This window comes from Nelusetta ayraudi, unplaced genomic scaffold, assembly GCF_046127955.1.
Source record: "Nelusetta ayraudi isolate G7.1 ecotype Tasmania unplaced genomic scaffold, CSIRO-AGI_Nayr_v1 ptg000005l, whole genome shotgun sequence".
NCBI lineage: Eukaryota > Metazoa > Chordata > Actinopteri > Tetraodontiformes > Monacanthidae > Nelusetta > Nelusetta ayraudi.
In genome coordinates, this window is record NW_027466055.1 from 9,579,145 (window position 1) to 9,594,009 (window position 14,865).

Below are 14,865 nucleotides of genomic sequence, written 5' to 3' on the forward strand. Positions count from 1 at the left end.
GCATATTAAGAGGCAATAGCAGCAATTTTTTTTAAGCAAAGCTTCCTTACAGAAGGCATGACTGGGATGGTTTGTCTGACCTTCCATGTGTACAAAAGGGGGGAGGAAACGGGCAGAGTGTCGCCTCACAGAGTAGTTCAGTGACACAAAACATCTCATACCACAGTTAACACAAAACACAAAAGCCCAGTCAGTCAAGTCGCACACTGGCAGCACAACCGCAACATGACGGGGGGGGGCATTCGCACCTGCTGCCTGGCTTTTATAGTCCTCTCTGTCTGATTGCTGCAAAAAGATGAACAGGTGTGCAGGCTGCTGCACCAATCAGGCTCCCAGTTGAGGTCACAGGGTGGAGGCAGGTGCGGCAGATCCTGTCTGGATGTCAGTCAGCTTCTCCACTAACTACTGATCTGAAACCACTAGCGAGCCGTCAGGTGTGGCTAACGTCGACCGTTACCCCAACAGCGAGCAGGTTAAAGGAGCAAAAACAAATCTGATTGGCCTGCTGCAAAGTGGGACTAACTCTCATGAATCTCGCAGGACGAGATTTTGCGAGAATTACGGCTTATGCGCCTCACACCGTTCAGTGGAAACGCCTGCAAATCGCTGTCGTACTTTGTCAAAATTTTTAGAAATATTGCTTTTGTATTGCGAAAAACTGTATTGGAAAACGCAGCTACTGTGTGGACTCTTTACCTGACGGCTCCCTGAAATACACAGCTGCTCACTATAGAAAGCCAGAGGCTAACGTTAGCTTTTTGTTGTTGGTGTTATTGTGTGGGATTATATAAATACACCTGAATCCTAAATGGCAGCTTATTCCTCTTTGTCGCACGCCGCTCAAGTGTCTGTGTTCCCCTTTGAGCCAGTGAGTGCACACAGTCGCACGCTGACTCGCGGCTCTACTTTGGTGCGAGAGAGGGTAGTGGGGGGCGTGGAGGGTGGAGCGGGAGGGCTGCCTCACCTGGCAGGGGGGGGTGTGGGGCGGCTATTATGGCTCCTTTATGGATTATGAGGCGGGAGTGTGACCCTTATCTCAAGGTGAACGTCAGTAGCTGCCCTTGTCACAGTCCATCACGGCTCCATCCCCTATTACATTACAGCCAATGGCCTTGGCAGCGCCTCGCCGCAAAACAATATCCATCTCAACAAGCCGCTTCGCCTGCTAGGGACCCCCGCAAATTTGGTTTCCCTGGAAGATGGGAAAGGAAAATCTTGCAGCAACGGTTAGTGATTTAATTTTCCTGCTGAGCAGTTTTGGGGTTTTTTTTTGCTCTAAACTGCCAAAAAAAAAATGCTATCTCTCTCTCTCTCCCCCCCCCCCCCCTCTCTCTCTCTCTTTACATATATACTGTATATACTATAGGTATATATATATATACATATATTTATATATATATGTGTGTGTGTGTGTGTAGGCAATTTTTTTTTTGGTGTTCAAACTTAAGTTACTAATAATAGTAATAAAGTAATAAAGTACTAATTAAGTACTAATGGTAATCAAGGAGCTGGTGGAGTTGGAGGTTGACTACACTACTCTGTGAAGAGTTCATGTTTCATCAGCTACGCTAACTGCTCTGCTCCGCACTCACTTGGCTGCTGACCAGAATGAAGCTGCTCAGAAAAACATCCTTTACTTTGACATTACATGGATCCCGATGACACTTTTTTTGGCACGGCACCCAATTGACTGTATCAGATACTATGTCGGATGAGCATAGCTCTTTTTGCAGTGATCCCATTTACTTCTATACTGCATTTTCTTTCTACTCTCCGACTCCCAAAAGGCGTCTTGTGCACAGGGCCGAGTGCTAACATGGGACGAGACGTTGCAGGACCCACGGAATTCTGAGCGCTGGACCTGATGACGTCTCTCCTCTCGACCCGTCTGAGGGTCTGTGGGACAGTTTGAACGAGGGTGTACTCCAACGACGCACGCAAACACACCGGCGGAGTGAACAAACGGGCAGAGCGAAGGCTCCGTTCCGGCCGCACTCCGGCAAATAGAGGGTTCTGTGTCGGCGGCGCTCAACAATACCACTGAGGCGTTTAATATCTGGGTCTCAATTCAATCTCTGCCTCGGTGTCTCCAGAGAGGACGGACCGACATCCTGGTTGGCTTGTGTTCGGGAAAACGGTGCGTCTGCCAGCCCAGTGCGCTGCACTTCGAAGTCAAGACAGGAGCTGAATCTTTTTTTAGGTCTCTCTCTCACTCTGAGTCTCTTTTGACGCAACTGTCTCGAATCTGCGGTGGATTTCAAGATGTTCTTCGTTTGCACGTACACAGTTGAAAAAGTTGCAGATTTTTCTTTTTCCTTTCTTTTTTTTTTTTTACCAGAGTTTGTGTGAGACCCCGGAGGTCAACCGTACTTTCTGCTGGCACATCTACATACCTCAGTGGAGCGCGATGCAGCGTGCGGGAAAACATTCAAGTGAAATTTGAATGCAAGCCATTCAAGAGTAGCATAAAAAAAACAACATACTCTTTCTTTAAGCTCGATGAATGAGGGTTGAACCGGATAAGCAACTGCTGCAAATTCCACCTTTTGCTCCTTACTTGAATATTTACAAAGCTTTTTTTTTTCGGATATTCTCTATTTATATTCAACGGGTTTGAACAAATAAATACATAGAAAAATCTAATTTCTGCCTGCACTTCATTTTTAACAACTGAGCTGAATGACCCAGGCTCGCTCCTTTTTTTTTTTTTTTTTTCATCTTCAGGACCTTAAACTGTTCTGACTAATTTGGGACTGGCTGACATGTCAGCCAGTCCCAAATTACTTTTGAGAAGAAAAGTAGTAGAAGAAGAAGAAAAAGAAGAAACTGCGAGATTTGAATGGAGAGTCTCTCTGAAATTCAGCTGCGTCGCAGGAGCAATTCTGCAAATTCCGTTTTTTTACCCTGAGCCAGCATCTTATCAGCCATTCACCTCCACTTGATCCCATCACTGCGTCGCACTTGACATTCACCTTCCTGTCACGCACTTGTTGTACAAGTCTGAAGCACGCTGACCAGACAAGCGGGGGGGGGGGGGGTAGAAGAAAAACACCTCAGCACTTCTTTATGGATACCGGCGACATGCCGGGCATCCCGCGCTCGACGGCGGTCAATTAAAATGTCCCGTGTGGGTTTTGTGGCCGGGTGTCAGGATGATGGAACGGCGGGACTCTTTAACCCCCACAAGCAGTAGTTTTCCCACATCAATCCAGGAAACTACCACGTCTGCACTTCGTGACGGTCGGGGGTGTTTTATGGAGTTGTGATAGGAGCACTGATGAATCCAAAGCCATAAAAAAATATTTTAATGCCGGCTGCTGATTGCAAAAGAAAAAGACGGGAGGCCGGCTGATGATGTTCGTCCGGTCAAAAGGGACCAAAGGCATTGAAGGATGGTGATCGGCTCAGTTATTGTATTGTCATCTGCGGCCATTGCACTTTCAACCTCCTGTCAAAGGAATTTATGTCAGGAGAAAAAGGGAACAAAAAAAGTGGTGATAAATCATCGTACCCCCCCCCCCCCCTGCGCACGTGCAGCTGTTTGACGGCACAGATGTCCGGTGTTTTCCAGGTGTGCGACTCTTTGCGCCCGTCTGCCAACATGTCAGGGATGAACTGAGCCGCAACCAGTCACAGTCCTCCGCGGAAACATGGCGGCTCCTTTGCCTCTCCAAGCGAACAAACATTGTATCTGTCATGTAGCCCAGAGGACAATTCACTTTTGCCAAATTAACAAAACAAAATAAATGGACAAATTTGCTTCTCCACCAATAAACATTTTTGACGGATTTACATAAAATGTGAAGCCAATTTGAAACAAATTGAATTAATTTTCCGGAGAAGAAAAATAATTTAGCAAGGAACGCGGCGACGCTTGCGCGGTGAGACGCTAACAAGAGCAGCCAAAGAACACAGAACCAGATTCATCAGAATTACTGTCGACTGGCCCAGTTGTTGTATTTCTTGAAGGTCAGCTGGTGTTGGCCAATGGGAAAGCTGCTTTTACACTGAGACAGAGGCACAACAGTCTGATGCTCCTCATCGCTCAAATCAGCAGAATGGTTTATCCAGGAAACCTGTTTCCGACATGTCGTGCTCCACTGTTGTGGCCACTTTTGCTGTATTAGTAATAAAAAGAGACGCATCAGCTGTTTCCAAAAAGACGACCCTGAACCTTTTTCTTTTCATTTTTCAATTTTTTCTCATTTCTAAAAATTAAAATTAAAATTAAAGGGCTTGTGAAAAACTTTTGCCCCCTGTTGTATGTGGAAAATTACAAATATTTCTATATCTTTTTATTTGGTTGTCCTTGTTTGTTTTAGGAATAGGAATGGAATTGGTTTGGGCAATACAATGGGACTTCCAAGAAAAAAAGCTCAACCTGGGTAACAAGGTTGAAAAGAATCAGGCCCTTGTATTTTCTATTAAGTGGTGGACAAAGAGGGCAAAAGAAAAGAAGCAAAGGTCCATTTGGAATCGAAGCAGCAGCCTCAGCACTGCACTGGCTGCTACACTCTGTCTCATTTATCAGCCAGGTGCTTCCGTGGTGCAGTGTGTGTGTGTGTGTGTGTGTGTGTGTGTGTGTGTGTGTGTTGCAGCTTTGGGTAGGTGATCACTAGCAGCTCCCCAGTCAATGAACTCGATGAGAAAAGTCCATCCGTTTTACTGCTTTGGCTTTTTTCATTTTTCACGGAATGTCTCTTAAAAACGTGTGACTCTTGGGAGGAAACAGCCCCTTGTGATGTCACACTTAGCAGGGTGCAAGACTTCTGATGGAGGCTCTAAACAGAGAGCAAAAAATTGTTGTCTTCTGTGGCCTATTGGAGGATCCGGTAATGATATGATTTTTAATTTTGATGTGAGGACCTGTGGTGACGCTCAGTTTCTCTCATCTGTGAACAAAGATCTTGTGTGACTTTGTTGAACCCCAGCGTCCTCTTTCACCATTTTCACTCCGTAGAGTGGTTTGCTGAATTTTTTTCATTGTGTGTTTGCCATCCAGCTCTGGCACCAGTTGTTCTGCTGGCAAAGTGCTTTTTCATTTTTTGTCATTTTTTTGCCCCGACACAAAAGGTTCTTTATGACTCAGGATGGGACGCCCAAGGGCTGCCATGGAGGTGATTACAGGCCGATGGGATGAAAAAAACGCAATAATAAGAGGGTTTATGTGTCATTAAAAGGCTTCCCGCCCGTTGCCAGCTTATTATTTACCGTCAGCGGCGCTGGAGATGCGGACGTGTTGTTATCTGCAGTCTTGCAGGGGTGAACAAAACCCCCCCCGTGTCCTGGGAGTGACGAAAAAAGAAGGCATTCGAGTTCACTTGCCCGCTGCAAAAAACCCCAAATTTTAGTCGCCGGCATGATCGGCTCTGAGGATTAGCCCCGTTCAGCTTCGGCTGCAGAGGTCCTGCAAGCCGGCTGTCTCGGTTTTACAGTTATACCAAGCTGCCATGACCTTCTTTCACCTGTCGCCACTCGGTCATTTTTCTCTTTCTGTCCAAAGAAGAGCTAAAAGAAAATCCATTAGAATCCATCCGTAGCATTTAGCTAATTCAGCTCGTTAGCTCATGCTAAATGGCTAGCGAGAGTGATAACCAGCTTGCTAGCTGGATGGAGAAAAGAATGTAGCGTGGGAGACGGTCGGCTGGAGCTGATGAGGTTCTCCGCGCGTCCCTGATTAATGGCGGGAAGCATTATCTCGAATGAATGTACCAAACGCATGGGGCGAGCGCACAGCACGCCGCCGCACACTCATTTCCTCGGCGCGCGCTAAAGCAGCACGGGCGGTGTGCAGCCGGCGAGAAGGACAGCGAGGGTCGCGGCCGCGAGCGGCGTAGCGTGAGGGCACACGTGCCGACCAGAACCGATCTCGTGATGGGATTCGTGGAATAAGTCGTGAAACAAACTGCCCGTGAGTTCCATTACACCGAATTAATGGGCAAGGCGGAGGCGGCCGAAGGGGGGGGGAGCAGCACGTGCGAACCACTTTGAGGAAGGTAATGAGACAAAGCGACTGTTATTTCTTTTATTGAGCGTGGATTTTTGCAAATTGAAACACGGGCTTGTTGGGAGAATCTGATGGGATGGAAGGACTGCGAGTCCTGCATGTCAACGGAGAATAAAAGTGAGCCTGCAAAAAACAGCTGATTTCCCCAAAGGTCCCCCACACGTTATTGCATCCTCATTGCTGCTGATGACGTTTTTAAAATACACATACGCTCATCTTCTATCACTTATAGCACTTATTATATGTTTGTATCTTGCTGGCACCTAATAAAGTGGATGCCGAGTATATAAATACTGCATGTACACTCACAGAAAAACACGCGCGCGCACAATCTATCTCTGACCCCCCCCAACGTCAACAAGGCCTTTTCCATGAAGCAGCTGTGGCCCACTGGATATTTTCTCTTCCTGGGATCATTCCCCCACATATATACATATGCACACTCAGATATTCTAATTGGGAAGCTCTTTCACAGGCGACTGTTCAAGAAGGCGGCGGCGAACGATGCCTGCCAAGGACAATATTTTTGTAAAGAAACATAAAAACACGCGACAATGAAAGAAATTAAAACGCCCCCGTCATCCTCGTCCTCATCTTTTAATTCAGGAAATCCGGGTGCTCGCATTGTGGTTACGCTGGCTGCAGGACAAGGGGAGGGTGGGAGCGGTTGAGGAAGGGACGGCAGCGGCTCAGAACTCTGATGGAAATCCTCCAACCAGGCGCGTCCTGCGACTCGGCAGCCACCCGCGTCGTCTCCGAGCGCCATTTGGAGGGCGGCGGCGGTCGGGAAGAGGCCACTCCCACCAGGATGAGGTTCACGCACTGCGAGGGGGTAAGAACGATGGAGTGGCCAGTGTGTTCGCACCGTCTCCCTCCTCACCGCTGCTACGTGTTTATTAGTCTGTCGAGGAGCCGGCCTTATAAAACTGGCCAAGGCCCTCTTTGTCATACTAACCACCCGCCCCCCCACCCCTGGAAAAGATGTGTTCTCCACTGGCGACACGGTGGCGCAGTGGTTAGCGCTGCCGCCTCACAGCAAGAAGGTTGCGGGTTCGATTCTGGGGCCCGGGCCTGGGACCTCTCTGTGTGGAGTTTGCATGTTCTCCCTGTGTCTGCGTGGGTTCTCTCCGGGTTCTCCGGCTTCCTCCCACACAGTCCAAAAACATGCATGTGAGGTCAATTGAACACTCTAAGTTGTCCGTAGGTGTGCATGTGAGTGTGAATGGTTGTCTGTGTCTATGAGGCCCTGCGATGAACTGGTGACTTGTCCAGGGTGTCCCCTGCCTTCGCCCTAAGACAGCTGGGATAGGCTCCAGCAGACCCCCGTGACCCTGAATAGGAATAAGCGGGTATAGAAGATGAATGAATGAATGAATGTGCTCTCCACTTTCCACATGTGGTTCGGAAACTCCTTAGGTCCATTATACACTGGGTGCGTTTTTTCATGCTAATTATTCAGACTTTTTAAAAAAAATGATTTTTCTTTTGAATTACATTTTGTTTAATTAGCACTTAAAAAAAAATAATCATAAGTTCTACTTCAGTGACTTAAGCAAAGCAGCTAATCTGACATTAGCGATTATATTTATAATTTTTTACTAATTTAATTTGCGAGATACACGGCAGCGAGGCAGCAGGTTGAGCTGAGTCGGCTGAAGTAAAACTCCTCGTGGCGCGACCTGTTCTCCCACTTCGTTGGAGTTGGACTGCAGCCACTCCCCTCTGGTGATTTAGTGCCAAGAGTCACGGGGTCAAAGCAGCGGCGGCTGGGGGGCGGGGGGGTAAAACTGAGAAATGGGATTTGACCCTCCAGCCCCACTTTATCTTGTTTTTCTTGCAGACGCCTCGGGGGACAAAAAGACGCACGTAAGAGAGACGCGTCGCGAGAGGCCTTTAGCTTTCGCCGCCGTCGTCGCAGTGTAATGCAGTGAGGGTCGAAAGGGGGGGGCATCGCTACGGTGTAGATGCAATATAGATGAAGGAGTCGGGGGGGGGTTGGGGTGCGGAGACCTCGACTGCAGTTACCAGTATAGCGTGAATAAAATATGGATGCGGGGTAAAAGACTTTCATCCCTGTATCCTGCCACTGCGGCGTTAATTAAGCTCGTTCGCCCGGATTTGATTGTGCTTAAATTGCCTTTTGCTTATAGCGGTGGGGAATTGCCTCGGCCCCAGAGCCACACCGACGCTCCGCGGCAAGTGGCTGCTAATAAAATTTTCAACGCGATAAACTGTCATGATTGCACAAACTGTGAAAATAAGAACTGAATTGAAAACAGGAGGAGACCAAAAAAAAACAAAAAAAACCCCAATACTTTTGAGTTGAGGAATAACGTCCGACCTGGTCCAGCGGCCGGCGTGGAGGCATTAAGCGTTGTCAACCCGCGGGTGAAAGGCGGGGAAATGATTTATCTTCCCTACACGAGCCCGATCACGCACATCATTAGTTGTAATAAAATGCTAATAATCTATCAGGTGTCTTCACGGGGAAACTCATTTGTCAAACATTCATTTGAATATGGCACAAACCTGCTACTTTCCTTCTTCTTGACTCTGCATCTTTAAAATGCCGCCCGCGATAATTGAACCCTTTCTCTTGTGCGACGAGCACTTTGTCAGAGAATGTCGACGGAGTGAAAAAAAAAAATAAGTTCACGCAGCAGCCGTGAACCAGAGGAAGAGGGAAGTGATAACGGCTGTTAAAATGTCCTCTTAAGCACTGGGAAAACGCCGGGAAAAAATCATGTGCGACTGCGTGTGGCTGAATCCCAAAGATGGAAACAAGGAGGGCGGCCTACCTGCACTGGCGCATACGAATGAGTCTTCTAGGCACGGATGAAGGCAGGGGTGATGCAGCAGAGTCGAAAAAACCTAAACTGCTCAAAGTTAAGATGAGCTGAGACGGAGAAAGACCGTCTTTGTCTTTATTCTGCGATTCCCAAAAAAGAAAAAGCAAGCAAGAGCGTCACAAGAAGTTGCTATTTTTACAACCGAGTTCCTGCTTTGCTATTTTAAGACGATGACAGATACGTGAATTACCTCCTCGTGTATATTCTACTACGACTATAAGTAATAATGTAGTAATAATAATAATCTCACTGGAATCTTCCGCCCACGGCCCCGACCCTGTCGCAGCTAAACGGGAGGTTTGAGAGGTGCAGCCGGCAGCCAGACGTCTTCCCCACCTCCGCACCAAACAGCCGCCCGCCGCTTTCCCACTCTAAGCTGCTCAAAGGAAATGAACAGCCATGATAGGGTATATATTGCTGCTCCCCCTGTTGTCAGTTCAGCTGGATGTACAGCCATGTTATCTATTACCTCCTATAAATTCCAATTATCTTCCTTGTCAGATAAGATCACACACACACACACACACGCACGCACGCACACACACACACACACACACACACACACATACACATACACATACACACACACGCGCGCGCGCGCGCGGGCGGGCGAGAGAAAGAAATCAAGAAAGAAAAAAAAAATGAAATCCTGCCCTTGAATGTAATCTATAGCAGGCCAACTCCAGACAAACTCCACTCGGGTGTAATTAAAGCTGATTTAGGCGTGATTTACACGCTAGGGGCGAGATAGAATCAGCGTCATTAGGACTAAACAAATACTGAGGTCAATATTTTTTGACGGCCTGAAAATTAATAAAACATTGCTTTTGATAAACACTCGGCGCGGTGGGCTCGGAGCGCCGAATGCTAATGCGGCGGGCTGCAGCAGCTGCCTCGCATAAATCCCCCCCCCCCCACCCCCCGCTGTTATCAAGACCGCCGTATTTGTTAATCGCTGAAAATGCGTCTTTGAAGAAGCTGGTCGGAGAGAAGAAGGAAGGAAAAAAGAAGAGGAAGCATAATGGCTTTGAATCGCTGCTTTTTGTCCGAGCACCGAGGGCTCTCTTTGTCCTTTCGCCTCACATTTTCATTCCCATTTGGGATTTTCACATCCGACTGTGGCTCACCCCCGTCCGGCATCTGTGTTTGTCCAGACATCTGAAATGATGAGAGATAATTCTGCACTCTGGGAAAAAAAAAAAAAAAAAGTGAGGGAGTGGGGGGGGCGGCGGAGGGGGCAGGAAACACAAGACGATGTCTAAGACGATGTTACCCTCTGAAACTTTCAGGGGGTAATGATGCAAAAATGTGCTCTGGCAAGATATCTACACCATCGGGGACACGCTGTGTTTACACTTATTTCCACCTGAGCAGAGCCGGAACCTGCGAGAGGGAAGAAAAAAATAACGTCCCGCTCATTGTGAGCTGCTTATCGCGAGCGCTCAGCAGTGTCATCCTCTAAAATTAGCTTGTGCTGGCTGAGCACTATCTGGCAGAGATAAAATAACACACACACACACACACGCACACACGCACGCACGCACAGGCGCGCGTGCGAGGAAGGGCTACGATCAGCCATGCTGCATTATTAATCTTGAGATGTAGTCGCAGTGGGGTGGCGGGAGGGTGGTGGGGGGTGTGTGTGTGTGGGGGGGGGGTGGCGGTGTGCAAAAAAGAAAGTGTAAAAGAGGATGGAATTAAATCCAAAGAGTGCGTGATTGTCCCTCTGAACCGCTTTTATAAGGTGAAGCAGCAGCAGCAGCAGGCGGCGGGACAGATGGGGGGGGTTTGGGGGGTGTAGTCGCACCGCCGCCGTGTTAAATGAGGTTGCCACAGTCACCTGGCGCAGCTGCAGATTTAAGCCGGCGGAGGAGGCAGCGCTGGAGGGGGCGAAGCAGCGGGAGGAGAGTTTGGAAAAGTCAAAGAATTCACCGTCCCTCCCCGGAGGCAGGCGGGAAATCGCCGCAGACTGCAGCGTGCACGCACGCACACGCACGCACACGCACGCACACACACGCACACGCACACGCACACGCACACACACACACACGCACACACACAAACACTCACAATCGTAGTGGAAAAAAAAATATATTTTGCTGCTTCGATTCACGCGCCGGAGAAAACTCGGTTTTCGAGTCTTTCGACTCACTGAGTCACTCACCCGGAATGGGCTGAAATCCATCAGCGCCCACAAGCTCCGCCCACCTCCACAACTCCAAACTGGACGGCTTGCCAAGTGTGGGACCTTTTGAAAAAGTAGGATTAAGGACTGTTTGGGTGGTGAATGCTGCTGCTGCTGCTGCTGCTGCTGCTACTGCTGCTGCTGCTGCTACTGCTGCTGCTGCCCTTGCTGTCATTTCTGCTGCTGCTGCTGCTGCTGCTGCTTGTCGGTCTGGTGTTTTGACTCATTCGGCCCATCACTTTCTAACCCGCCCCTTGAAGGGACAATGTGGATACGACGCTGCTGCTCAAATCTTGTGTCAGCCACCTCAGACCCAAATTCAATTAGATCACAATGCACAATGCCTCACTTCTGCTCTGTTTTTGTTGGGGAGGGCTGCACACCGGCAGCTGCGTTAACAAAAATAAATAAATAAATAAAAAATCATAAGTGCAGCTGCATTAAAGCTTGACTAATGGCTGGGGGGACGAACAGACGGACGGACAGGAGATCAACTTTTCACTCTGTCTGAGGGGCAACGCACCTGTTACATAAGGCATTTATATCATTTGATATTTTGGTCTTTCAGTAAATAGACGCTTGTGCCGAGCGGCGGCGGTGGAAGTGGCTCTAAATGACACCTAAGAGCGCGGCGGGGGGGGAAAGAAAAAAGTAAATTAGCCGCCGCGGATGCATTTTTCTTTCAGGGCTGAAAAGCATTCTTTTTCCTGCGCGGTCATAGCAGGTGGGCTCGCTGCTGCAGCGGATATATGCAAAACAGTGAGAATTGTAAAGGAGGGGTAAAGGAAAAAGCAGACTGGCGGAATAATATTTATCACGAGGAGGCGACGCCGAGCGCCGAGGGAGCCGGAATTACATTTCCCTGCGTTTTTTTGGTTTTTTTTTTGGTTGGGTTTTTCTTTTTTAGCATGTGTGGAAATGTCATCGTGGGAAACAAGGCGGTCCATCAGTCCACATCCAAAATTCATGAAGTCATGCATCAGGGGGCAGGGGTCCGACGAAGGGAGGGGGGAGGCGGAGGGCTAAAGTAAAAAAAATGAAATAAATAAATATAAAAAAAGAAAATGCCACCGTGGCACTTCATCCTGCAGCGGTGAAAAAAATCCGGCCGTAATCCAGCCGGCGGTCGGCGGTTAGCGGTGGGGGGTGGGGGGGCTGGGGGGGGTTGGAGGAGAGGTTTTCAAGATAAAGCCTCGATAAAAAATGAATGAGTATTTGCAACAAACACAGTGGCGCCTGAATCATTCATGGCCGGTGTAATGGAAAAGTATGAGGGACCGATGACAGCGGAAACCGCGAGGAGGCAAAGCTCGGCCGGGGAGAGTCGAGGGGGGGCGGATTCCTCACGTGCTGAACAACCAGCACGGGAGAGCACTGCAAGCGCTGATACATAGATTAGAGCCAAAAAAAAAAAATCCTAAAACCATAATAGAATCTTTCCACACTCACTTGAGAAGTTTCAGGTGGGAGCAAATGGGATCGAAATGGCCAAATAAATCCTCTCAATCCTGGACGATTCTCTAGCTAGTTAGCGTCACAAGCTAGCTACGCCCACTTCCCGCTGACGCCGCAGCCTTCTGGAAAACTGCGGCCGGAGAACGTTTACGTCGTAGAGAGTGCAGGGGTCGAATTTCTGGATACTTGAGCTCGAGGTGAGGTCAAAGGTCAGCCAGCGATGATAAATTGTATCCCGCTGTTCTTCAGTCACGACCTGAAGAGAAGGCAGACGTTCGCCCACGACTTTGGACTTGGTTTGACCACACAAACTCCAGCACCGAAACGGTGCCTGGTTTCGAGGCTCTGGAGAACTGTGGTGGGATGATGGAAATTTCTTGAGCTCCGCCGTCTGAATGGAGCTTCTTAAAGAAAATCTGCTTCGATATGGAAAATGTGAAGTGGAGGTAATGTGGTCATTAGAGGGATAAGTTTCTGCCCCCTCGCCTACTTCAAGGCAACCCACTGCCAACGCCGAGTGCATAATCCCGAGGCCAAGAAGAAATTGCTTTCTTGCTCGGAAAGTGAAAGCTATAATTCAAGTGACCAAAAGCCAAAAATGCACAACAGAACGAGAGAGAGAGAGAGAGAGAGAGAGAGAGAGAGAGAGAGAGAGAGAGAGAGAGAGAGAGAGAGATGAGATCGCCACGAAGAAGCTCCGGCCTCAAAGAGATGAACAGCTTGCTGCCAGCACCAAGGACGCGCCAAAGGCCGAGATCTGTCCAAATCGCTCTCTCAATTATCATAGCAGAGACGACGCAGGCGGACCCAAGGTCCCCCGATAATAAATACGTCAGAGACAGAAGTGCCCAGTCGCCGAGGGGGCGACGAGGGGGCCGACTTTTATTCACGCCGTCGGTCTGGTAACACGGGCAGAGCCTCAAAGTCTCAGGAACGCAGAAAAAAAAAGAAAAAAAAATCATTCAGGCCGATGTGCCCGGCAAAGGCCTCACATAACAGGTCGTCGTTATCCTGGCATGGTGGAACACACAGAGTTCCACCAAGATGGTGATTTTTTTGTTGTTTTTTTTTCCTGCCGCGGGGGAACGAGGGAACGCGACACCCGGTGGTGTGAGCGATTCAAACTTTGTTCGCACGACTAATTTGGTGGAAGAGGAGGAGGAGGAAGAGGAGGAGGAGGAGGGAAATCAATAAGGGCGGGAAAACGACAGCTAGCGGCTCGGTGACTTTGCATCGTTTTCCCCCGCCCCCCCCGCATCTGTTCTCATTTATCTGTACAAGGTGCAGGCGTGGAGGTGGAGGTGGAGACGGAGACGGCACAAGGAAGCAGCACACAGGAAATCAGAGAGGAGGAGGAGGAGGAGGAGGAGGAGGCGGCGGCAAAGATCGGAGAGGTGAGGCCGGATCCCGCGGCGAGCCAGCGGCACTATTGAGAATAATAAATATAATCTAAAAAGAACTCAAATAAAATAAGCGCGGGGGTGGGCGGGGGGGGGGGGGGCATGGGCGAGGTCGGGGAGCGGTCGGGGCTGCGGCGCGACAGGGGAAGGAGTAAATGTTCCTACTCGGAGCTCAAGATAAAAGGATTTGTAAGGGTGGGTAAGTACAGAAGAGGAGTCGGGAGAGCGATCAATAATTAATTTACGTTCAACAGTCAAGGGCAATTAGCACGCCACTGCCCCCCCCCCCCCCCCCCGTACCGTGCTTTTTTTTTTCTTTTCGCCCATTACCCGCCTAAAAGGGCCGGCGCCGAGGCTCGGGTTCCTAATCTCGCTGACCATTGTCACCATCGAGGATTACACAGCAAACAAATCGATGTGCACGCCTGCACGCAGATCTAAGAGGGGGGGGGAGAAACCCCTGTACACACACACACGAGCACACACACACACACACACACACACACACACACGCGCTCCCCTCTACACACTGGAGACTTGGATTAGGGGCAGTTTTTCGTACAGTCACAAATGTCGAACACGCAGGATTTCGCTGCATTAACCTCGGCGCCGGCCCGTCGGGTTAAACGGCGCCGCGCCTCGGCGATGAATCTCGCAGCACCGCAGGCGGTCTCGCAAAAATACAAGAGACGAGCGGCGACGAGGCTCCGCTGACATTTTCCAATCAACACCACAACCACTCTGAAGCGTGTGGGGGGGGGAGACGGCAGCGGCGGCGGGTGTCAAACGGATATGAAAGGAGTGCAGCGGGTCGACAGAGTCAACAGAAGTGGAGAAGAGGAGTTCAGGAACTACTGTCAGCTGGCACTGTGCATGAGGGATGCTGCTGTGTAAAATAAATACTAAATACATCCATAAACACATCAAGCATTTGCTGCTTGTGAAAGGTCGCTAACGCAGCGTTCTCCG